The sequence below is a fragment of the Myotis daubentonii genome, chromosome 2 (assembly GCF_963259705.1).
Source record: "Myotis daubentonii chromosome 2, mMyoDau2.1, whole genome shotgun sequence".
In the NCBI taxonomy this organism is placed as follows: Eukaryota; Metazoa; Chordata; class Mammalia; order Chiroptera; family Vespertilionidae; genus Myotis; species Myotis daubentonii.
Window position 1 is genome coordinate 34,357,648 of NC_081841.1, and position 26,946 is coordinate 34,384,593.

General features: G+C 38.4%; 1 protein-coding gene across 1 annotated transcript in view; it reads right to left on the reverse strand.

Annotated features, from left to right (window-relative positions):
* SOX5 (SRY-box transcription factor 5) overlaps positions 1-26,946 on the reverse strand; it is a 980,574-nt gene that overhangs the window by 786,371 nt on the left and 167,257 nt on the right. Inside the window, exon 3 of the mRNA XM_059682385.1 lies at positions 19,401-19,477. The gene's annotated coding sequence lies outside the window, so the exon portion shown is untranslated. The remainder of the gene's footprint in view (positions 1-19,400; positions 19,478-26,946) is intronic.

Genomic DNA, 26,946 nt, shown 5'->3' on the forward strand with positions numbered 1-26,946 from the left:
CAACTTTAAGTTTCAACTACATGTCATTTCATTATGAATATAGTTCTGCTTTTCTTCAAAGTCAGACTTCAAATCTTCCAGACTCAGGACCTTCTATTGAAATGGGGGAATGGCATCATCAATGCATCTAGGGAAATTTTACCAGAATCCTTCCACATTACTGATCATCTGAGACAAGTGTCTGGTGAGAAAGGTCAGATGAGAACTTGCAGAACTACTGTGCTGTTCTGAACCGTTAATACTACAGAACAGTACTCCAAAGTTGGATAAAATTTATAGACACTTTCGAAGTAGAAAAGAATATATATGACATGCAGAATATAGCATAAAAGTACTTTCTATTAAGTTGGGTATATTTTTCAAGATTATTAATACTTTAAATAATGGCTTTTCCATCAAAGAAAATCAATGTATAAAGGAGTATTTAACAATGACACTCACATTGAATTTTAGCAACTTTTGCTTTTTAGAATATATTTAAGAAAATGTATTTAAATGAAGGGAACTTCCACTTTGATAAGCTTTTCAATTTTGTGTGTTAACAACTCTAGGATGTGACTACAGTATTAAACTATTTGTCATGAATTGACACTGCTAAGTGCAGCCCTAGACAGTTTTCAGCAAAGTCAGCAATACTAATTGCTCAAATTAGGGCCTCCAGAGTGTTTGAAATCACTGTAGAGAATTGATGAACTGACCTGGCCCCCGAAAACTTCCAGAGACGCTTTGAAGTGTATAATGAATGCAGTGTTTTAAGTAGTAGTTCACTGGTGTTTTACCAAGGTAGATATAAAGGGGAATTCTCTCAGGTCGCAGTCACTTAAGAAGTATTGCAGTTAATAAATAAAAGTCAAAGCCTCCCAAGTTAACGTACCACTTTTGAATATTTCTTTAATTGCATAACATTTCTGTAAGAGACACTTGAATCATGACATTAATAAGTGTGCCAGTTACTATTTTTGAAACAAAATGGATAGTCTAAAGTTGTGATCTCCTAAGGTACAAAGGACTCTTGCAATAAAGCTAAAATGCAATAATGATACTGCAATCCAAAATCCTTCTATGTCAGTCATCCCCTTCTACCTTGCTCCAAGCTTATCATCCTATCATCTGCCACCATGTTGCTGTTAGACTGACTTCCTTTCCTTTTGAACATATCTCACTCTTTCCCACGCCAGGAATATATGTTTGAAGATCCCTCTGCCTGGAGCAGAGCAGCGTGCACGGTGGTGGTGTGCATATCTTGGAGAGGACTTTAATCTGCAACTTACCTAATGAGGTTCTCCCCCTCCCTAGTTCCTTCCATATATCCTAATGTAAAATGTTTAATGCTGTAAAATACATGTAACATAAACGTTACCATCTTAACCATTTGTAAGTGCATAGTAGTGTTAAATACACTCACACTGTTATGCAACCCACCCTAGAACTCTTTCCATCTTGCAAAATGGAAATTCTATACCCATTAAATAAGTCCCTTTACCCCTCTTCTTGCAGCCCCTGGCAACAGCATTCTACTTTCCGTCTCTATAATTTCAACTACTCTAGGCACCTCACATAAGAGGAATCACACAGTATTTGTCTTTTTGTGACTGGCTTATTTCACTTAGCATAATGTCCTCAAGGGTCCTCCATGTCATAGCATATGACAAAATTTCTTTCCTTTTTATAGATTATCTATAGCCAAAACCGGTTTGGCTCAGTGGATAGAGCGTCGGCCTGCGGACTGAAAGGTCCCAGGTTCGATTTCGGTCAAGGGCATGTACCTGGGTTGCGGGCACATCCCCAGTGGGAGATGTGCAGGAGGCAGCTGATCGATGTTTCTCTCTCATCGATGTTTCTGACTCTCTATCTCTCTCCCTTCCTCTCTGTAAAAAATCAATAAAATATATTTTAAAAAAATAAAGATTATCTATAGCTATGTCTATGTCTATATCTATATCAATATATCTATGCCTATATATTTCATCCATCCATTCATTCATGAAGCAACTTGGGTTATGAATACTGTGAATAATGCTGTTATGAACATGGATGTACAAGTATCTTTTTTTGAGACTCTACTCTCAATTATTTTAGATATAAACCCAAAAGCGGAATAGCAAACTGTATGTTTAATTTTTTAGGAACTGCCGTATTGTTTTCCAAAGTACCTATACCATTTTATATTTCCACCAAAAACAGTCAAAAGGGTTCCAATTTCTCCATATCCCCTCAGATACTTATTTTCTGTTGTTGTTTTTAATTGTAGTTTTCCTAATGGATGTGAGGTGTTTCTATACTTCCTTTTTAGCATGCATCTACCTTTATTCATTCATTCATTTTTTGAACTATCTCTTACTGAGAGTTTTTGAGATAGAATTGCCAAAAGAGATTGAGAAACCAATCTAAAAGATGTGATATTTTCTGAAATGGTTTTGATGTAGTCTGGAATTAAATATCCTGACACTTCATTTTAATTGATTCTGTTTTCTATTTTCATTCCAGACTACACCAAAACCACTTCAGAAAGTATCTCATCTTTTAGATGAGTGCCGAGCTGAAAGGCTCTTACTTGTTCTTCCTGTAAAAATTTTAGAACCTAGCAGAGCCCAGCCTGGACTGGGATCTGCTGTTTCTCACTTATTTGCTCAGATGGCCTTTGCTCAACTATTTAACCTTCGTTTTTCTCATATGAAAATGGGATAAATGAAATCACTTACATGGGTGGGGTTTATGTTTGTGTGAGAATTAAATGACCATATCTGGGGCATAAAAAGCATTCGATAAATGGTAGATATTCATTTTAATTATACAACTGATTATCCCCTACGTTGATATACTATAAGATTCTTGCACACAGTCATGAAATTTAAATATCATCTATTTAATGTCTTTTATAGTGTGTAAACAAAATGCAATGAAAAACTATATAAACTTACTCATTAATCATGATTTCCTATTTCATCCTCTGTACCTTCATCCCTGTCTTATTCATGATTATATCCCCAGGCCTAACAAAAGATTTGACATTTAATAGACATACAAAATATTTATTAGCCCTGGATTCTAAATATATCCCTAGTTACAGGATTCTACAACTTGCTCTTCATTTCTGAGCAGGGTTCCGTGGGAATATTCTAGCAGCTGCCCCCCACCCTCCCGAAAGAGTTAAGGAATTGCGAAGCATTTTAAAATTGTTCTAAGAAGCAGTCCCAGATCATTAGCAGTTTGTAGAGAGGCACTGAATTAGAGTGGCCTTTAGGCAACTAGGTTCAAAGAACTGCTTAATTCCCTTCCACTATACTTAAAATATCATTTTTATTGTTATTAAAAATTGTTATTGTCAACTCAATGAACATGTTACCCAGTTCCCAGCAGCCTAAACTGCTGAGGTAAGAAATTACAATGATTAGTTATTACAGTGAAAACCATTACATGAATGCAATGGGGAGACACAAAGCAACAACTAGATAATTTCTGTCTAACTATTGGATAATTAATGCCATAAGAAAATAACATGTACACATTGGGAATGAAGGATTATAGATTATTTGCACTTATTTTCTTTCTGTGGCAATTAAATTAACCATCTTTGATTTCTCACCTGTTACCATGGTTATTTTTAGTGATCCCAGGTCATTAATGTCTTGAATATAATAGTTACATTAAAATTACAGCTCTTTCAACTTTGCAAAAAGATTCTGAAGGTACGGTGAAAGAGAAAGCTATTGGCTTCAGGGAAAAGAGCTGTCTGTTGAATGAAATTGTTTAATCATCTTAAAGCTAAGAAGTCCCCACTTGGTTCCTTCCTGATTTTTTCCAGTCGTATCACTGAGATTTTGTTCACTTAGGACAGCAATGAATGAGCAGGTAGTTTTGTGACAGTAATTCCTAACTATGCTATTAACGTCCTAGTTGGGTTGTTAGCCCTCCCTCTCAACAATGGGAATAACAAGTTCCCTCTATCTCACTACTGAAAATTCTGGGAAAATATAACATAGTAATTATATGGTGAGAAACAAATATTGAAACAAAATCAACCCTCAAGTCTCTAAAAAGCATTTAATAACAGTCTGAGCTCCAATGGGGTCATGACTACTGGGTCCAACAAGTTCATGATCTGGATCATTGCCACCAGCTCTCTCTCAGGGGTAAAATCAACCTAGAATATTAAGGTAAAGAAGAGGGAAGGTGATTCTTGGTTTCTGGCCAATATGACAAGGTGAACATTGGTGTCATTTGTTAAGTTCTGAGCATTGATGAAACATCATGTTTGGGTGGGTAGAGAAAAGTTAAGTTGAGCATCTGAAGGTCTAAAAGACAGAGTGATAAATTTTCATAAAATGAGAGTTCCAACCAAGCACTCTTCCACCAACCTGATGATGAGAGGGAAGAGTCTTTGACTTTTTCTTGTTGTTTGCTTACTTCTATTAATGCAAACTAAAAATAAAAACTAAGACACATTAGGTGTTTAACTTCATTTTAAGTTCAAAACATTTTAAAACTTCATTCATATAATAAAGTCACAGGATTTTCAGGCTGGAAAAAAACACACAAATTGTACTAACTTGAAAAAAAATGTGCTCCCCCAAAGCATGTGAGTGAATGATGACAGTAGAAATCAGACGGAATCCTACTGATAACCAGAGCAGGGCTGTTTCCAGGGCAGGGACAGTGTGATTCACAGCCTGGCTGATAGCCCGCATCACCTGGGGGTGGGGACTGGGACATGGATCTTACACACATGCCGGGCCCCTTCCCTGAGATTCTCTTCCAGGCAATCAGGAGGGGGGGGGGGGGCAAGTGTCTATGTTTTTGAATGCCATCCAGGTGATTTATGAGTGACCAGATTCAGAACCCAGTGTACTTAATACGCCATACTAGCTTTCCTTAGGTCATTTTATATGATTTCTTAATTTATATGTTAAAAAACCAATTTTCCCAATTAAATGCTTTCAGTTTATAAGACAACTAAACTCTTCATTATGAAAAACATTCATCACTACAGTGAATTTGAAGATTTAAAATTGTTTGACATAGATGTAAATGATAAAAGGTGTTCCCTTTTCTATGAAAAATAAGTTATTTCCAGCACAAAAATGATCCAATATAAATGCTTCCATTTTATAGAATAAAAATCCCTTGGCTGCGATAAAATTCTTCTAGAAATTAAAAGTAGCTTCGTACTCTTAAGAATAAATGTCTAATTTAGGCATTTTACTTTAAGTACTTTAAAAAAAAAAAGAATGATGCAATAGGTCAAAATCCAGCCCAATTTATTCTTTACAAATTATAAAACACTCAAAAGGATAAAAAAATAAAGGCGGTATTTTATACACAAAAGTGAACATTTTTGCATAAACCGCATTAATACCAGATTTTAGAAACAATGCAAACAACATCGTAAACTTGAAAACCAAGCAAAATTGGATTTGCCAATATGACATAAAATAATCCCTTAAGTACTGGTAATCAATCTTGACATCAGTGAAAGAGTTACGGAGATCAAAGCTACGTGGAGCAGCTCCAAAGGACATAGAGAAGGCACAGAAGGGCTGCAGGGATGAGAGGTAGGACTAGCACATCTGGCTGTAGTCGGGAGATGAATACAGTGAGTTATTTTGGTCTGACTGGCCATTATGCCCCAGAAACATGCAAATGCTTTCCTGGTTTCTTTCTTTTCTGATTCCATAGCACCTTTGTTTCTCTCTGTTCCTCCTCCTCCCTCTCTCCCTCTTTCTCTCTTGGTGGCCATTAACTATACTGACAGTTTGACAGGCTGAAATAAGGAAATAAAACACTTAAACATTGTTTCCTGATGTATGCATTCATCTCCTCTGCCAAACACAGATATTGAGGAGATACTTCACTCCTCCTGTCAGCTCACTAAATTATACCCCAGCTCGCGAGCAATGCCAGCTCAGGTCTCCAGTGCAGTGCAGCGCCGTTCCTTCCAGAACATGCAAGAACTTCATTCTTTTGGCAGAAATTTTTCCTGTATCTTTTTTTTTTTAATACCATATTTTCTGAGGCTATGGACTGAATTTCTGTATAAGAGCTGATTATTTGCTCACTTTTTTAAAAATGTCAGAATTCAGTTTAATTTTCTAGAGTTTCTTTTTTCAGAGGGATTTACTTAAGCAATGGCAAATGAAATGCCAAACGGTTGGTTAAATGTTCTGCATTTCTCATAACCAATGTAGAATTTTGACATTTTTGTTGCTGACATTAATCCTCACCTGAGGATTTTTTTTTTCTTTTTAAGGTATTACATATGTGTCCTTACCCTCCCCCCATTGCACCCCCCCCCCCACTCATGCCCTCATCCCCCTGATACGGAGAGAGGGAGAGGTAAAGACAGAGAGAAACATCGATGTGAGAGAAACACATTGATTTGTTGCCTCATGCAGGAGCTCCACCCCCCCCCACCACCCCCGCCCCGGCCCATAAAGACAGCCAGGGCCAGGGAGGAGCCTGCAACCAAGGTACATGGCCTTGACCAGAACCAAACCTGGGACCCTTTGGTCCACAGGCCAATGCTCTATCCACTGAGCAAAACTCACTAGGGCAAGAGTTTTGACTTTTTAAAACCAGATGCTAATGAATCTAACAATATTCTCTTGACAGGTCCAGTAACAGACAGAAGAAAGGTTGATCGTGACATCCAAAAATGTGCCAGATCACAAACAATCGATGTTTCTTCCATTGTTTTCATGTGGCAACTAAAGTCAAACTTCTGTACAGAAAACTTTGATATTCTTACAAAGAATAACTAATTTCTTCCAGAGGAAATTGCTGTGGATTAAATTTGAGAGAATAGTAGGTGAGAGGGAGGGATGATGACTTTGTGTCTTTTTTAATCTCTATCTGAGAATATGTGTGTGTGTTTTATTTGAGAGAGAGAGAGAGAGAGAGAAACATTGATCAGTTGCCTGCCCTACATGCTCCCGACTGGGGTGGAACCTGCAAACAAGGTATGTGCCCTGCCTGGGAATCAAACTGCAATCTTTTGGTGTAAGGGATGATGCTCCAACCAACTGAGTCACCCAGCCAGGACAGGGATGATGAGCTCCAATTGTTTATTTACCTCCCACTGACCACTATTTACATGAAAGAGAAACTTTCAAAGGAAGTATTTAAGAATTTGAAACAAAAGGCAATGGAAGTAAACCTCTCAGCCTTTTTCTTTGCTTTGTTCTCTCAGCAGCAATTACTTAATGTCTACTATCTGTAATACACAAATGCATATTCTCTGAAAGATGCTAAGGAGAATCCCACAGGTATCCTGCTGGCTCCTCTGTAACGTTCAGTCTAGAAAAGATGCCACCATCCTAAGGAACTAAAATGCCAGGTGGAATGTATACAGATAAAATGCTATGGAAATTCAGATAAAATGCTATGGAAATTCAAGGGTGTAGGGAATACCCCTACTCCCACATATAACTGGGACTTCACATCTCAGTTTGGTTGAAAGATTTTAAAAAAAAGTTCCTCTGTGATAAGACTTACATGTTTTATTGGAATTACTTGTTTTACATTACATACCTCTTCTGTCTGGCCATAAAATCTGTGAGGCACTGTGCTTGTCTGCGTTGCTCAAGACAATATTTTCAAGACTAGCACAATGGGTGGCATATGATGTACACCCAAGAAATTCTGTTGGATGGATGAGTGAGTTGTCTTGTGTAATAAGTAGTGACTGGATCTGAATCTCCTGAATATAGTTTTCTGAGTTTCTTATTCACACGATTCCTTATCTTATTGAAGTCCACCAATAAGACAGATGGGAGACCTCTGGAAAACTGCTGGACACCCCAGTGATCATAGATACTGTACTTAATTAGCACAATTACCACAAGATAGCCATGTCCATTTCTGTAGAGCTGAGGGCTTCCTTACTCACAGGGAGCTCTTCTGCAATCTGATCATCATTAGTGATTACAGGATGAATCACAAAGGGCAGGCCCAGGAAAGCTCTCTGTGGTGTTTCTTGCTCCCGTTTTGCTTCATATTTTTTCCCAAAGAGTAATGCTTTCTAAAAATGTCCTTGCACCTCTTCTGAGAATGCTAATCCAGTTATTGCTCATGTAAATTATCAATAGACCTGAAATGTTACTAGAGTAAAGATGATAAAATAATAAATACAAAGATAGGTCATTAATTAAATCCATTTAAAGAACGGCTCAACCAGATAAGATTAAATTCTTTTACAAGAAACTATTAAGTACCCAAATCATTTGACTTTATCAAATATTATCTGAAATAATAAAGCTATTATTTATTAAGCACTTACTTTTAGGCACTAGGCATGATATCACAGGGATATGCCTTCACTAAAGTCTCATAAGAACCTTCTAAAAAAGGAGTTTTTGCCTGACTGGAGTGGCTCAGTGGTTAAGTGTATTCCTGTGCACAGAAAGGTCGCTGATTCAATTTGGATCAGAGCACATGCCTGGGCTGCAGGCTGGTCCCCAGCAGGGGGCGTGCAGATGTTCTCTCTCTCTCTCTCTCTCTCTCTCTCTCTCTCTCTCTCTCTCTCTCTCTCTTCTCTCCTCACCATTCCTCAGATGAGGATTATTTTAAAAAAGTAATTTTATCCCCAAATCAAGTCAGTGAAAGATTGTTCTAGAAGTTGAGGAATCCAACCCAAATCATTTCCTTTCCAACTATTCTGCATTCAGCAATCAATAATCCAGTGATTACATTTACTTTGGCTTTTTCACAAGGAAATTCTCCTTAGCAGTGGTCATAACTTTTAAACTAAGCTCTTTCAAGTCCGTAGAACGTGCAAAATACAAGCTTAGTTACCTGACTTGAAAAATATATCAATTTTAACATGACATTTGTTATCACATGAAAAATGTCTTAAGCAATCTGATTGAAAATACTATTTTGATAATGGGGTAGAGGATGACGGGTGAGGCTGGGGTGGGCGAGGAAGATCTACCAGTTTCTCTGGCTAGAGTTTGGTGGGTAAATTAGGATATACATAGCAGGACATGTTTGACTAATTTCTCCTTTGTGCCTCTTGTTCTTGCTTTCTCCCGCTGTTTTCTCAAATGTCTTGGCAACATATTACCTTTTCAAATGTTGAAAAGAGCACTTTGGGGGGTGGAAATGCTTTTCTAGTTCCCCCTTATCCATATATTTGGGATGAGGTAAGAATAATTCTGGCCCCCAAAAATGCATTTTTTCTACTATGACATTTTGCCTTCCGATTGTTTCTTCTGGATTTGAGAAGTCAAGAGAAACTCTGTTTTTGACATGCTCCCAGGCCTTTCTCTAAATTTAATTAACATCTATAATAATAAAAGTGTAATATGCTAATTAGAATGGACAGCTGAACGACCTTCTGGACAAAGCGTGGCAATGGGGGCTGAGGCAGAGGCAGTTAGGGGCAATCAGCAGTCAGGCGAGTGGTTAGGGGTGATCAGGCAGGCAAACAAGCAAATGGTTAGGAGCCAGCAGTTCTGGATTGTCAGAGGGATGCCTGACTGCTGATTTAGGCCCCATCCCTGTGGGCCTAAACCGGCAGCCAGATATCCCCTAAGGGGTCCCAGATTGGGAGAGGGTGCAGGCCGGGCTGAGAGACCCCCCCCCCCCGCACGAATTTCATGCACTGGGCCTCTAGTATATTTTATAAAGGGAGAGGAAGAAAGTCAAAAATTTTCCTCAGCTTGCAAGATACCCAAATGATTCTACGTATATCCTACCCTTGAGTAAAAACATACTTTCAATAGCACTGAAACTATCTCCTTTTACCATACTTATGTCTTTTCCCAATTCTATTTTTTTAAATAGAGTACCCATGTATAATAACAGTAGATCTTTATAATATGGAAAATGAAGGTAGTAGAGATAAAAATGGAAAGGACTAGTAGAATTTTATAGAAATAAGAAAAAGAAGAAAGGAAAAACGAAGGGAAAGGAAAGAGAAAGGGAAGGAGGTGAATCTTTTTATTTTGTCCACGCCCTTTGGTAAAATCAGAGGTTTGCTTTAAGACAAAATTGCCTCTTTCAGGACTCAATGATATTTTCTTTCTGTGTAACTTCCTTCATAAATAGGTTAATCACGGAGGCAATTAGTCTCGCTACACACAGGATGTCACTATTCCCTTATATAAACAGCACTGGCACACAAGCTTCAGGCAGAGAAAAATATCAGTCAAGACAAAATTTCAAAATGTATTAGAATTTTGTACTGTGAGATGCTATTTTATCCAGTTCAGGTGAGGTTTAATTGTTAGCACACTCCTTATTTTTTTATTTTTTTAGGGTGAGATTGGGGTAAGGTGGAATGAATGGCCCAAGAGCTGTTGGTCACTGAGAAGCAGAACCAAATTTTGAACTCAGTATGTTAGGCCCAGAACCTCAGTACTTTTTCTTTTTTTTTTCTTTTTTTAAAAATATATTTTATTGATTTTTTTACAGAGAGGAAGGGAGAGGGATAGAGAATCAGAAACATCGATGAGGGAGAAACATCAATCAGCTGCCTCCTGCACACCTCCCACCGGGCATGTGCCTGCAACCAAGGTACATGCCCTTGACTGGAATCGAACCTGGGACCTTTCAGTCCACAGGCCGACGCTCTATCCACTGAGCCAAACCAGTTAGGGCAGCACACTCCTTATTTATTACACAGTCTTTCTGTTTCATTCTTATTGTGGAAGTTTTGTATGTGAACTATTAGTTCTGCTCAAATCAGAATAAAAAATCCAAAAGGATGAGGAATTTTGATACTGGCTAACTAAACAGGAACAAGGCAGGCTTTCTTAGCAAGGCAATAAGGGAGCTGGAACTGAAAAAAGCTGATTCTATATTAGTTTAAACAAATGTTCTGACCCACGCAGCCTGCGAGGATTCTAGTGCCAGTACTTTATTTTACATATTCAGAGTTTGGAAATTAGTGACTCCTATAGTTCTGAGAACTAAAGGATTCGTAGCACAAGAGATGTTTTTCTAAAAGTGGAATACACGTAGCTCTGGGTAGCATGAGCCAATCTCGGTGACACATGTGGAATTCACATGCCAAACTGTTTTGTGTTTTTTTTTAAATATATTTTATTGATTTTTCACAGAGAAGAAGGGAGAGAGATAGAAAGTTAGAAACATCGATTAGCTGCCTCCTGAACACTCCCACTGGGGATGTGCCCGCAACCCAGGTACATGCCCTTGACCGGAATCGAACCTGGGACCTTTCAGTCCGTAGGCCAACGCTCCATCCACTGAGCCAAACCAGTTTCGGCGACATGCCAAACTGTTAAATCACTAATGATGGCATACACTTTAGTCTGCAACTCCTAACTACGTACTGATGATTGCTGTGTACTTACCAAAACCAAAACAACAAAGTGCTGATCAAAAGAATAAATTGCTGTATCTCGTAGTAAGTACATATTCATAGAGGGCACTCTGTCCCTCTTGAGGGTGGCTGCCCTGATGACAAAACTGTAAGACACTGGTGACACACTCCCCTCTCTTGTTCATGAGCTCACTTTTTACTGTGGTGATAGTGAAAGCAAGGTCGTAGGGCCAGAACCTCACATTAGCCAACACGTTCCTTTCTCTTCTACAGCCATAGACTATGTTACCCAGTTTAGACTATGTTATCAGAATAAGGTTTACCATCAGCCACAGGGTGAGAGAGGCATAAAGTGACCATTCATACCAGAAAAGAACTCAAATTCCATTTCCTTCTAAATCAATGGTTCTCAACCTGTGGGTCGCGACCCCTTTGGCGGTCCAATGACCCTTTCACAGGGGTCGCCTATGACCATCCTGCATATCAGATATTTACATTACGATTCATAACAGTAGCAACATTACAGTTATGAAGTAGCAAGAAAAATAATTTTATGGTTGGGTCACAACATGAGGAACTATACTTAAAGGGCCAGAAGCTTGAGAACCGCTGTTCTAAATGATGGCTCCACTCGTCTTTTCATACACGAAGTACAACATATCACCGATCAACCCAGTGGAGTGTGTGCTTCAGCCCTGGGTTCACTCTGCCTGGGTATGAATCCTGGCTCCACCTCTTACTAGCTCTTGAGTCATAGCAAGTTACTCATTTTCTCTCTCAATTCCCTCAACTGAAAAATGGGTATAATAATAGTAACCTGCTTCATAAGGTACTTAGGAAGCTTACATTAGATACTACAGGCAAAGGCCAAGAACAATACCTGGAAAAAAAGAAGTCCTCAGTAAACGATACAAGTGTTCTGTAATGAACTAAAAGTGATGGAGCTTTTTTCCTGATTTTACAATTGTGTGCGTGTGTGTGTGTGTGTGTGTGTGTGTGTGTGTGTGTGTGTTAAATCTGGAGGTCCTGCATTTAAATTTAACCTCCTTAAGAGAAAGCAGAATTTTAAATCGTGGTTAAAATTCTATGAGATAAATGAACTGAAGATTGTAAAGCCCTCTATCAGCACCAGAATCTCCCCATAGTCTAGTCTGGAACAGCAGTCTTTCTAGAATGTCAATCCAGGCTTACCTGAGTGTATATGAACAGCAAGGTAGAAATGGGCTTTCTTCTTGTATAATGAATCCAAAGCTACTGCTGATGATGCAGGGATGGGCAGGAAATGGAGTGCTCTCCCTTCCAGGAGAAAGCACTGCCACTGAAAACTTCTTAAGTAACTTTTTTGTTGTTAAAAGATCATTGGTTCTATTGGTTCTATTTAATCTGTTTGCCCTGTTTCCTCTAGGGAGTTTGAGGGTGGGTGGGTAAGTCAGCTTTGCAGTTAAGCCAGCTAGGCAAATAAGTTGTTTTGACTATAGTGACTACAAATATAGAGATATGTGCATATGCATATTCTTTCCCATGCATGCACCAGGATAGCTCCAGAAAGTATGACAGTGGAAAGTATATTGCAGATGGTATAAAGGAGACCATTAGGATGTTCCCTTCAATGTGAGAGCCACATAAATAGTGTTTATTATAAGCCTTTCTCTCACACACACACTCAGGCACACACACAGTGGTTTCAGTCTCACAGTTTTTTCATTTGGGGATTGCCTGATGAGATTTAGTCATTTTGGGCAGAACAGGAACCTCTAGGTTTTAGAATTACTAATCTTATATTTCCAGCCACTGCAACAGCTGATTTGGACCGATTTCATGGGTAACCAGATCAATTGTGTAGTCAACACTTAAGAGGACATGGGGGAAGGGAGTCAACTGAAACAGCCAATGAAACCGACTATAAAATCACTACTAGAATAGACACTAAAAACAACTAGAATTTCTTCACAGCCTAGTTCTTTCGTACACAAATTAGGACAACGAACAATTCAAATCAACCCTGAAGCCAGGACTATGCCTGCAGGAAAGGAGTCAACACCAGGAGCAGTTAAAAGCTTGCTATTAATCTGGCCTGTCAATCATGTGGGTATTACTCCTTCTGCTCTAACTCAACATTTCAGATGTTTTCTACATAACAATCACTTGTATTTAAAATGACCCCTTATCATTTTTTTCAAGTTCTTTAGGATTTCAAAAAGAAAATCACAGTAAGCTAAGATATCATGTTAAAAAATGAGGTCTATTAGTATAACAGCATTATACACATAATAAAATGCCCTGATGCCACAGTAGAATCAAGTGATTTAAAAGGCTCCATTCCTCAAACACTTCATTCACAAATATGCAAAAAAGTAATTAGATAGTATTGTTTTTATTACACACTGAAAATAATATATCCTGTACTCATTGATGCAAAAGTACATATAATCACAGAGCTGTGGTTGTATTATTTACCTTTATCTTCATTTAACATTATTTAAATAATGAAAATTTAGTTAGATACCATGTGGAATGGTATCTAACTAAATTTTGTGAATTGGTTTTACTAATCCCTTTCTCCTGTTTGCTCTGCTTCCCCTGTGGCACCCCCACACACACACACACACACACACCTTTTCTCTCTCTCTTGGCTCCTGACTTTATTGGGCAAAAAAAATATAATAATAATGTAGGTTCATTTTTTTATAGATATAGTTTCATTTCCCCCTCTCACTCTTCCCTCTTCTTGCCATCACCCCTGGAAGATCGCCAGCAGCCACGCTGGAGAGGTTCCAGGGTGCCCTGTTCTGCGCGCTCTGAGTGCCTCTGTGTATATCTCGGCCCGTCTTACCTCAGTTACCATTTACAATATTGAGTGGAAAGTGCAGGACGGAATAGTCAGCATTTATAAGTCAACTGGTTATGTGATACAAAAATATATAGCCAACTTCAGAATTTATAGCAATAACATTTATGTATCGTGTTACTCCTAGAACAATCCAATTTATAAAGTGCCTATTGTGTATACATAAGGAATAATCATAAATCATTTACATTAAACAGTGTCAACTGGCAAAACACAACTTTCCCGCTAAATTCAGCACAATGAGATTAATGAGGTTTCTGGGGGGGGGGGGGGGAAGCATACTAAAAAAGAAATCAGCTCTGATTCATCGTAGGTGGATAACATGTCCATATAAAGGAGCAGGTGTCTGTGGAATGATTTAGAATACCTATGGAACATCTCTGGAAAGTTTTAACTTTCTCTGAAGTAGAGAGCTGGCCACAAAGTAAGCTGGGAATGTGGCAAGAACCCAAGTCTGTCACCAACCTCGGGCTTTCTTTTATTTCTTCTCAGTAAAGAATGGATTTAAAACAAACAAACAGAGAAAACCTGAAGGCCCTATTTGACCAGTTGTCTGACATGCTTTCATATACAGGCACTTTTAGAAAACCTGGGAAAAATTATGTAGATTACCTACTTGGGTCTTTGACTCCTAGTTGGAGAAAAATCTCAATCAGTGACCAAAGCTATCAAGAGTTCAAAAGTGAAACTCAAATATGCATGTGGATTTTCTCCATATGTCCACTCCCTACTCAGAAAGGCAACTATCTTTAGAAACCCATGCTTTGGAGTCCTGAATTAAACCCATCCCTCTCCCTAAAAAGCCCTTAAAATTAATAAGAGGGAATGGTTTGACAGTTCACATCTGTAAACGCATTTAATCTTATCTGAAACTCACACCTACATAGCTGAATTGGACATCATATAAGGAAAATATATTTTGGATTTCTCTTAATAGTATTTTGGCCCTCTATCTTCTGTCTTTATAAAGGATTACAGGAGAGATATTTTCTTCCAGCCTTAACAATATCCATTGATTTCTTCTAGCTAAAAATTTTTCTTATATACAAGATTTTTTCTTTAAAAATAAAACCCCACTTCTGAAAACTATATTGATGATAAGTATTACTATGGAGAGGAGCAACTCCCTAGCTTGGTAAAAATTAAAATGGAATCTGAAAAACAGAGAGAAATGTATAGCAGGAAGATCTATATACCAGTTTTCAATGAATGAACTACATGCTGTTTCTTAGGCAAAGTTCATTGATACTGTGTAAGGATGCGTTGTAATCTAGAAAGCAAAAATCAACAGAAACCATACATATATAGAGTAATAATAGGCCTTGGACTTCCCAACTGAACTGAGAATTGGTGGTGAACAGATGTTTTCAGGAGAAGACTTTTTAAAAGCAACATAATAATCTGGAAAGTCAGATACACAATGGCTTTTGTAGAAATGTTTTAAAAACAGGACATCCTCCAAATTAGCTGAATTTCGGTGGCATTAATTGGTAGGAAAAGTATACATTTTCTCAACTAAGAGTATTAAACTTAAGAGGCAGTGACAAGTCACTTTAGCCATGAAGAGATTTTGGTTAGAAAGCTTATCCACTCAGGAGGAAGGAACCTTGTTAACTGCAGGAGTTTTTTGTTTGTGTGAAGAAAGACAAGATGACACAGTGAACCTTTCCTCACTTAACTTGTTTATTCTTTAAATGTTTCTGGTAATCACAGAACTCTTTCCCATTATTGAGTGGCATTTTGAATCACTTATGAAGAAAACTCTTGTGCTCAGCGAGGCAACTTAAAATCCCAGGCTATCTCCTATTGGTCAATAAACTGAGCAATCTATGTAACATGAACGCAGGTCACATTATGACTGCTACCTCTGTGGCTGCTACTCTAACCTTCACATTGTTAAAAGGTTACTTTCCCTCCAATATTAATGAAAACTACACAATCACTATGTGGGCATTTTTACAGTATCTGCATTTTCCTATGATTGACTTATGTTTTCTACCCATTCTCTCTACACTTCTAAAGTAAAAATATTTTTTAGGAAAATAACTACTTCACCAACATGGTCCAAAATAAAATATGGCTAATTTTTTTTTTAAAGTCAGCTAATCAACAAGTAGTTTGGACCAATTATCAAAAAAAAAAGACTTCCTTTACAAATTACTTTCACAGACCCGATTATTACTTTTTTAACTGAACTGACTTAACTAGAGGGTTAAGATGCATAGAAACTCAGACTTCCAAAGCCATAAAAGTTGTTGAACCATCACTGGAAAACTTATCTCTTTTTTCCTAATGGAAGTCTTCTGATGTTGCTGGTATAAAGTTCTTACCGTATATCAAAGATTTTGCCTCATTTCCTTATACAAAATGACAGTAAAGAGATACCTTCAGGCTGAACCACACTTTTCCACTTCAGCTAACAAAAAACAACTTCCTTTTCATTCTTACTTTGATATTCTCATTTAAACAACTAGCTGTATGGGTTTATACTTGTTTTGACTCTTTTCCTCAAGAAACAATCTCAATAACAATTCATTTTCTTGGATGGCTATAAGTATCAATGCTGTGTTTTATTTGTTCCAGAAGACATTGATTCAGCGTTACTTTTAGAGTTTCTTAACCTAGAGTCCATGGATTGCTAGAAAATCTGTAAGTTTCTGAATTCTAGGCAGCATTTAATATGTATATACCCATGGTGGAAAGCAAACCATTCTTTTCTGCTACCCAGCATCCACGGACCCTCTTTCAGTTACCAGTACCCCATTTCCCTCTGGGATTTAACCCTTAGTCCATGGAAAATTACAAAGCAGACTCTCTCCCCTGCTCTAATAGAAGTATGTTTGGATGATCTATGATCAAATCAAAGCAAATTAGTATAAAGAGAATTTTAGGGCCTCTGAGAAAGACACTCTCTCTTTTTCCTGTTTGATCTGAAGCCTGAGGGGATGCTGCAGTTGAAGCAATGCTACTGCCACCATCTTGCTCCCAAATGGAGCCAGAGACTGAAGCTGTATTCGTGGAAGCTGAGAGATGGAGAGAAATTGAGTCCTGATTACATTATTTTAACCCAGAAGTTAGCTCTTTGCCTTGACTTTCCATATTTTCATAAACAAGTAACACACATACACATGCACATATACATTCATAGCATGTTACTCCACAACATTTACATAGCTGACTTCTTCAGCTTAACTGTTACTGGCTTTCTCTGACCTTTCCTATCCTATATAATAAAAGCATAGTATGCAAATTGTCCCCTGGAACCTGGAGTTCATCCAGGAATTGGACCAAGGGGCGGGGCCAGCCGGGGAAAGGAGGGAAGCCCTGGCCCCTGTGGTGGTGGAAGTGGCGGCAGGCAGCTTGGGGAAAGGGAGGGAGTACCCAGCCAGCAGCAGGCAGTCACTAGGGACCCTGCCAGTGCACGAATTTCATGTACTGGGCATCAGGTCTATTAGAAGTCCCCTATCTTTATGCTTTACTTATGTCCATTCTAGTCCATCCTACCTGTCTTTAATCTCATTACATATTGTCAAAATCTTATGCCATATGCTATGTCTTACTTTGGTACACAAAAATGTGGTCACTTTCCCAGGCCATTTCAGTCAAAGCTTACACAATGCAGGATTATTTTCCAGTACAGGAAGAGAGGGAGGGAGCATGTGAAGGAGGGGAACAAACATTAAAAACTGAAGATTCAAAGAGAAAGCTATCAAGTGTAAAACAAATGGAGATTTTGATTAGATACAAGAAGATATTTTATGGTCTAGCAAACATCTTTACCATGAATTAGGAGAAAATAATTTTTTATCTTGATAAAAAATTTGATTTTCATTCCAAACAGACTTAATTGACATAATTATGAAGCCCCTAAAATAACTGCAAGGGTTTAGGAGCACTTGCCACTTTCCTTGAACCAGCTCTATACATGACAAGAGTAAGTATTTCGATTAAATGAATTGATTAATAAATACCTTTGGAATATCCATCATAAAGGTTGATTTATGTTCCATTGCCAGCAGTAATTCAAGGAAATGCCATGCTATTCAAAAAATATTACATGTTGTTCTCAACACTTTGCCAATGTTATTGCACCATGTAAGTTTGACAATATCTATATTCTTTTACCATATTAACTATGGATAAAAGCCGATAGATATTAAACCACTTTAAGTTTACATGGGCATAAGCACAGGAACCACTTATATTTATAACTCTGATGAATGGCCTTTCATTTGTAAATTTATAGTGTATCCATAATTTCTTTAGGGAACCAAGAGGTTCATTCAAAAATTGCCACAACATTTATCTATTCAAGGATGATGGATATGGTTTATACAATTAAATGGTTTGAGAAATTAAAATCATATTGCCAAGAAAAAGGACATGTTATTTCCTGGTTTGCTCACATTTTTAAAATGATCAGAACTCTATTCTCAGCAGTTATAATAGTTTCTCTAGATAGCATATTAATATACTTATTAACTACGTCCAAATATAATGTTGCTAGGGCTGCATAGCATCAGTATGGACATCAAGATCACTTAAATTTATTATTTTATTTTCTAACTTTATTCCTCTATATTAAGCTATAAAAAATATAAAGTATCTTTAGGATATAATTCTTATTATTTACATTTACTACATTTACTGTATTTAAATCTTCAGGACTACTCCCAGAATACCACACGGTCTACTGCAAGCATAAACTATAACTTATTATTCAAATAAAATACATATTTGTCAACAATCAAACTAAACAAAGAGTCTTATTTATCCCAATACGGACTTTACTCAACTGGAGAAGCCAATGAAGTAAGAGAAGTAAAGATAACAATTGTCACTAAAGTAACCAATAACAGTCAGAATAGTCACTGTGATAAGTGTGAAGAAGAGATGCACACTGTTGCTATGTGTGATGCTCTGGCATTTTCCTCCCTTCACCTGTGGACATTTACCAGTGTGAATGGGAAGTACACACAAATCCCAGTGCTTTGTGTGTGTGTGTGTGTTTCTAGAGTAGTCTTACTTTTTAAAAATCTATCCTATTGTTACAGAATCTCCAAAAGATGGAAAGTGGGTTTAATTATTTGATTTGGTTACATGCACAACCATCTCCAAATTATCAACTCTTTGGCATTAGCTCATCCAGCCAAGAAAAATTGTGCCAAAGCTTTCAAAATTTGTAGACAAAATATTTATTGCATATCGAGCTCTCTGGTTTACATAAAACAATGTAATATTAAAAATAATAAAATATGGTTTACATACCCTAGTAGATTGCTAGCTCCTTGCAGGCAGGAACGTATTTTTCATCATCTTTGGGTCACTAGAGGCCAGCACAGCACCTGGGATAGAATACACACCCAATAAATGTGTTTGACTTAGTTAAATGATATAGTGCTGATTGGATTCCACGTAGAAGGTAAGAAATTCAATGAAATAACCATCCTACATATCAACACTCTTCCTCTACAAGTATATCCTACATTATTACAGTAGCAGTGCACATTCTTATACATTTGAATGACAACTTTACTCGGAAGACTCAATTCTCAAAAATAATTGCTCCTAAGTGCTTATTACATTATATATTCTTATTGTCTTAGTTTCAGTGGAAAGAATAAAATGTTTGAGATCATGAACTTTGGAATTAGGCTGACAGGTCCAAATCCTCCTTCCACCATTTACTACTTAAAAGGTCACTTAATCTCTCTAAATCTCATCTTGTCTTTAAAATAATGATAATTATAGTATCTTTCTAATAATGTTCCAAGGAGTATAGGAAACAGGGCTCAGCACACTGCCTGACACACAGCATACCCTCCATAAATGATAACTACAATTTGTACTCATTCGTCATTCCCTCCCTCCCTGTCTGTGTAGGGAAGAGTTAACCTTAACCAAGCAGAGGTCTTGCTTTTGCCTTCAGCTACTGGAAGAAGATCTCTGGGTCCTCAAAATGCCATTCCCGATAGGAGTGTCTTTGTTTGCCTGAAAGCTTTGGCCAGGGGGCAGTTGAACAATGTGATTGATGATGGAGGCTTGGGGCTTTGGGCTGTGCACATCAATTTTGCCTCCAGAAGCATCTGGAGACTAAGGGTATCAGCCCAACACTGACATCCAGGCTGGAGACTAAAAGTCAGCCACGTGGGCTGTATATGATCAAGTCCCATTAAAAATTCTGGACACCAAAGTCTCACTGGAGCTTCCTGGGTTGGCAACGCTCCATGCATATAGTCACATCTCAGTGCCGGTAAAGTAACAGGTCCAGACTCCATGGGGAGAGGACAATGAAAGCTCTGTTGTTGATTCCTGGAGCTTCAGACTCGGTCTTACACACTTCTCTTGGCTGGTTTCAATCTGTATCCTTCCCCTGTAATAAACTTTAACTATGAGCCTAACAGCTTTCGCTGAATTTTGTGAATACTTCAAGCAAACTGTCAAACCCGAGGGTGGTTTTGGAAACCCCTCAAACTTGCAATTAGTGTGAGAAGCGAGGGTGGTCTTGTAGGGAGGACTGGCTCCCTCGAACTTTGTAGTTAAGTAACTGTGAAGTTGGTGAAATTCTCACACCTTCCTTCTTTAAATCTAAAAATCTTACTGTATCAGGTGAACTTTAACAAAGCTTCCATGTTAAAAAAAATCACTTGGAAGGGATGATGTTCATGTATAGATTGTATGTCATCACTTTATTTTTCCTTACACAAACAAGGAAAGCTCCTCTCCCATAATACTAGTAGATATAGATATGTTTTGTTTTGGCAATGTGAATGGTAGTACTACTTATAAGTAACAGAGTTGCATATATGTAATATTTTTAAAGATAAGTAATAGAAGATCTGTCAGGATCAGATGTTAGAAAATTAACCTCATTAAAAGATGTATAGTTTTCAAACAAAATATTGATTAATTCATATGCAGAAGTTTTACACCCCCTTCATCCAAAAGTAGTCGGTTCCTATGAAACCTTTTATAAGCTGAAATGGCGTAATGCTAACTATAAGAAAACTCTAAAGATCTTTGCTTTTATAAACTGTTATTGTACTAATGTAGGTCTTTTGTAAAAGCAAAGCGACATAAGGGGACCTTTTGGGAAGCAAGGATACCTGAGCTTCTTTTGATTCCCCTAACAGTTTGGTTGGTAGAATTTAAGATGCCCCCAAAATCCTCCCTATTGATAAATGTGTTCTGCATAATTCCCAGAATTGTGAATATGATGGATTTTACTCCCAGGATTAGGCTATATTACACAACGTAGTTGACTTTAAAACAGGGAGAGCCCCAGTTGGCATGGCTCAGTGGTTCAGCATTGACCTATGAACCAGGAGGTCATGGTTTGATTCCCTATCAGGGCATATGCCCAGGTTACAGGCTTGATTCCCGGTATGGAGTTTGCAGGAGTCAGCCGATCAATGATTCTCTCTCATCATTGATGTTTGTATCTCTCCCTCTCCCTTCTCCTCTGAAATCAGTAAAAAAAAATCTTTAAAAACACACACACAAAAACAAAAATCAGGGAGATTATCTGGGTGAGTCTAATGCAATCGCATATACTCTTAAATCTTGGTTTAGAGATCAAAGACAGAGGCAGATGGAGATTTCAGGCATTAGAAGTATTTGACACACCATTGCTGGCTTCAGGATAAAGCAGGTTGCACGGAATATAGCCAGCCTCAAGGAGCTACAGGCACCCCTAGGTGACAACCAGCAAGGAAAGAAAACCTCAGTCTTACAAAGAGCTGAATGCCACCCACAAGAATAAACTTGGAAATGGATTTTTCCCAGAGCCTAGACAAGAACTCAGCCTGGACAACCATGATTTCAACCTTGTGATTCCCTGAGCAAAGAACCCAGCCAAGCCATGCTGGTCATGCATGAACTCTGAGCTAATATTGGGCATTGTGTTAAGCCACTAAGTTTTTGATAATTTTATGCACCCTGACAGAAAACTTATGTATTCAGAAACTGAGGATTCTGCATGTATTTTATTGACTTCTCTTGAGACTTTCACTCTAAAAACAAGTATCACTTAGGTGCTAAGTTTCACTAACCAAACAGACTCCAGATTACCAATGCCAACGTTGAAAATGCATGGACCCACTCTGAATGAGAAATACAAGTAAGGTACTATGCCATATGCCACAGGTAATATACTGAACATCTGTGTCCGCCCAAAATAGATTATGTTGAAACCTAATGCCGAATGGGATGGTATTAGGAGGTGGAGCCTGTGACAGGTGCTTCCTTCATGAGGTAGAGCCCTTATGAATGAGGTTAATGCTCTTGTAAAAGAGACCTCACAGAGCTCCCTAGCTCCTTCCACGATGTGAGCTCACAGCAGAAAGACACCCATCTAGAAAGCAGGCTATCCCAGTTACTGAATGTGCTGGTGCCTTGAATGCAAGCTTCCTAGCCTCTAGACCAGCGGTTCTCAACCTGTGGGTCGCGACCCCTTTGGCGGTCGAAGGACCCTTTCACAAGGGTCACCGAAGACCATCCTGCATATCAGATATTTACATTATGATTCATAACAGTAGCAACATTACAGTTATGAAGTAGCAACGAAATAATTTTATGGTTGGGTCACATCATGAGGAACTGTATTTAAAGGGCCAGAAGGTTGAGAACCACTGCTCCAGACGGTGAGAAGTAACTTCTGTTTTTTATAAACCATCCAATTTCTGGTATTTTGTTATAGCAATCCATGCATACTAAGACAAACATGTATATACTGTATATGCAATAGATCATACCCAACTCTCTATCTCCTGTGTGGAAGGTGTTGAGAAGGGAACTCTTAAATGTGCTATAAGTTATCTCTGAGTTTTCATGGGATTTTTAAGGGATGGATGTAGGCAGGGGTTGTGCCTTCTTGAAGCATATATGGGAAATGACCATACATTCAATGTATGAGTACAGAGAATCTCTTATTATCTGGAGGAAGACTGGGGTCATTTAAAAGGAATCTATCTCAGGTATTTCATAGAATATGCTATCCATAATTGCTCCCTGTCTCACTCTATTTTTTATATCTACTACAAAGCTGTGATATTAGTTTTTAAAACACACACACAAATCTTATCATGTTGTACTCCTGCTCAAAATGACCAATTCTGATGACCTTTAAGAAAAAATCATTCATTCACTGATGCAATAAATATTTAAGTGTGTACAATATGCTAGATTCTGAGCTAGGCAATAAGGATACAATGGTAATTATGAGAGATAAGGTCCTGTTTTTCACTGAAAATTTATCTTTGAAGAGTATATGTCCCATTTGCTTCAATTATCTTTAATTCGTAACTAGGGTTTCACTCCTCTTAGAATCCCCCTTTGGCCCTCCAAGCAAAATGAGACACCCTTGCGCTGTGCTCTCATAAAATACTGTACCTAGTTGTATAACAAAATGTGTCACATTGTATTAAAAATGCACGGGATTGCATGTCTGCATCCTCCATAAGTGGACTATATCGGGAGAAAAATTCAAGAAGTGTGTGTACCCCTGAATTTCTAGAGTCAATAAGAGATTATGAATGAGTAGGTCCTCTGGGAGAAGCTGAACCTGGACCTAATGCCCCCTGTAGAGTGGGATATACAGGATATACACATAATAAGGGCGGGGGGGGGTCCCATGTTAAGAGTAGGAACTAAGCTAAGAAATAAGGAATGGGAGCCCATGAAATACCTGTGCTATCTCACACATCTTAGGGATACTGTGATGATAATTCCTCCTCACCTTCACACCATCTAATGCAATTATAAGTCCTGGATGTGTGGCACAGAGAAGACACTCCAGTATGCAATCTGGAGGTCAGCTAGTATCCAGAACAAAGGGGCCATTAATCAGCTTACTTAGTAAGACAACAATCTTGAATAGATTTTGAAAATGAAAAACAGTTTAAAGATTTCCAAAACATTCCCCATGAAGCAAAAGCAAAAGCAAAATGTGGATCCTAAATAGATGGCACCAGTAGGGGGACTCTAGGTACCTAGCAAGGAAAGGGAGAGAAGTCTAGGGCAAAGAGACAAGCAGAGCAAAGAGGCAAGGCCAGGCTTTCTCCATATCTTGGTATTTAACCTATAAGGAGGTGATGCAAGATTATACCAGCTGAATAAAAGGAATCTATGGGTTGAGACTCCTCTTTCTTGGACACTAGATGTTGGGAAGGAAATGAGGGTGGTCTCAGGCCTCTCAAGGAATCCCTGTTGTAAGTCTTGATCCATCTAATCTGGTGAGAGATGAGAGAATGGGAAAAAAATAAATAAAAGAACAAAACTCTGATAGGTCCACCTCAATTAAATGGTAATGCAGAAAGTACCTTAACCTTTCTAATACATGAATGCAGGCCCAAAAAAGGTACCTGGTATTCCAATCACAACAGGAGAATTGGCAGCATGAGGAGCAAAAAGAGACAGATGTTAAATAGGACTGAGGTGATCAATAGTAATCATAACCAAACACATTGATTTTTATGGTAGTAACTATAAGTAAACACCAGGATAAGTGCTTTACATATCACATCTGGCTTAATTCTTAGAACAATTTTACAGGATAGGACTTCTATTGTACCCATTTTACAGATGAGAAAACTGGCCCAAGAGATTAAGAAATATGCTCCAGGTCACACTTGCAGAAAAGTCTTTAGCTAACTATGATACTCCTATTAATTGCAACCAAAAGAATTCAAGGAAGACACTGTGAAAAGTGCAGAACAAAAGAAATTCTAGAGACACCGTATGTTAAAAATGTTGAACAGGACCATTTTTGAAACTAAAGTTAAATGAGAATACAGTAAGAAGTCATTGTTCAAAAAGTTCCTCTCCATGAGGTAGTAGTATACATATGCAAGGAAAGTTGGCACTGGGAAGGACAAGATCATTTCTTCATTTCATTCTCCAGGTGAGGAAAATTAGTTTAGTCAGGAAATGGCAGGACAGTGCCTGGAATGAAGGTCTTCTTTTTCAGCCCAGTGCTCTCTCTAGTGTTTGTCTAATCTATATCCATATCTATATCTATATCTATATCTATATCTATATCTATCTCTATCTCTATCTCTATCTCTATCTCTATCTCTATATCTCTATATCTCTATATCTCTATATCTCTATATCCCTATATATCTATAAGCCCAGTGACCAGAACAGCAGAAAGACCAGAACAACCAGAACAACCGGTGGCTATGATGTGCACTATGGCAGCCAACCAGCCTGATCCAGGCCCCTATCAGCCCACCTCCCCTGGCCAGCCTGGCCCCTGATATGCCCCCAACACCCCAAACAGGGGCAGGGCAGGCCGGCCAACCACTTGCGCACCGCCCCCCCCACCGGCCCAGCCCATGGGCTCCCACCAGCCAGACCCCACTTTAGTCTTTGATAAAAGCAACAGTGGTTAAGGGTGCAGGCTGTGAAGCCAGTCTGCTCAGTTTGAATTCCTGTTCTCACTCTCTAGCTGCGTGATCTTATGCCTCAGTTTCCGCATCTGTAAAGTGTGAGTAATGATGCCTACTGCATACAGTTGTTGTGGGAATTAAAGTAATTAACACATATAAAACGTGTAGAACCACTCCTGGTAAAAGTACTTAATAAGTGCTGGCCTTTACTATTACTGCACTGTTGGAGAATAAGGAGGCCAAAATATCAAGAGCCATGCAACAGTACACAGAAAAGAGCGTAAGCAGCATGTTAATACCATTTGAGATAGTCCAGACTTTCCATCTAAAATCATATTCCTTACTCTCCTAAGCACACCATATAGACAACAGAGAGTAAATTTTTGTCAGCACTAGGGAGATCGAAGATGCTAAAGGAAGTAAGGAACTAGCAAAGTTTTAGGCAGGAGTCCTGGCTAGCTTCCAGGCTTAGCTTTATCATTAGGAACTGAATTTTGAAAGCCAGAGTATGTCTCCAAGTCTCAGGTTCCTTCTTGGAACTTTCCTACCTCAGGATACTTCAGGAGGATTCTCAAACTTCATTAATAGCTGAGGTCAAAGAGGTTTCATATATTAATTTTAATTCTAACCAAGTGAACAATGTATACCCTTTAATTACCAAATCTTTTGTTTTCTTGTTTTGCATCAGACTTCCTGCCACTATTAATTTAGGCATAATTATAGGAAAACATGTATAATTTGCAATTCAAACAGTCTTTAATCTTAAAAAAATTTCAAAGGGTGGAAGAAATGGGGACCCAGTCCCCCAGCTCTGTCCCTTCCATAGCCCACCACTTGCTCAAGGGATCTTAACGCTACAGGAGGAGCGCTGTATAGCTTTAAAATGACTTCATTCCCATATTTACATATTTTTAATAGGGCTATGATGAATCTCCTTCCGCTTGACTCCTATTTTGAGCTGTGATATTTTAATCTCCATTCTTGCTGCAACTTAGCAGATGAATGTGCAGTGTGACAGAGCTCAGAGGAAATAGTATAAATAAAGCAAAGTGGAGCTATGACATCTCACATTTTATAGCTTTTTTATTGTAGCCGAAGCATAAACAGAGCACAGCTGTGTTATACTTACCGCTGTGAGCACTCCCTCAATCCTCACCCCCTATTGCTTTTAAAAAGACAGTGCTCCTATTCAGAAAGCTTTGGCTGTGGGCAGCATGACCCCATCGGGCAGCCCCTACCCCAGACCTCCACATTTGACACGTTTCTCGCCTTTCAGATGTAGATTTGGCGTGTTCCATATCATTCCTCTGACTGAAACCATTATACCAACTGCAGCCCATTCTGTACTGCAGCAAACGCACACTGCTCTTACCTATTGGAAGATGGCCCCACTACCAACACTATCTATTCACTCCTCCTTTTTT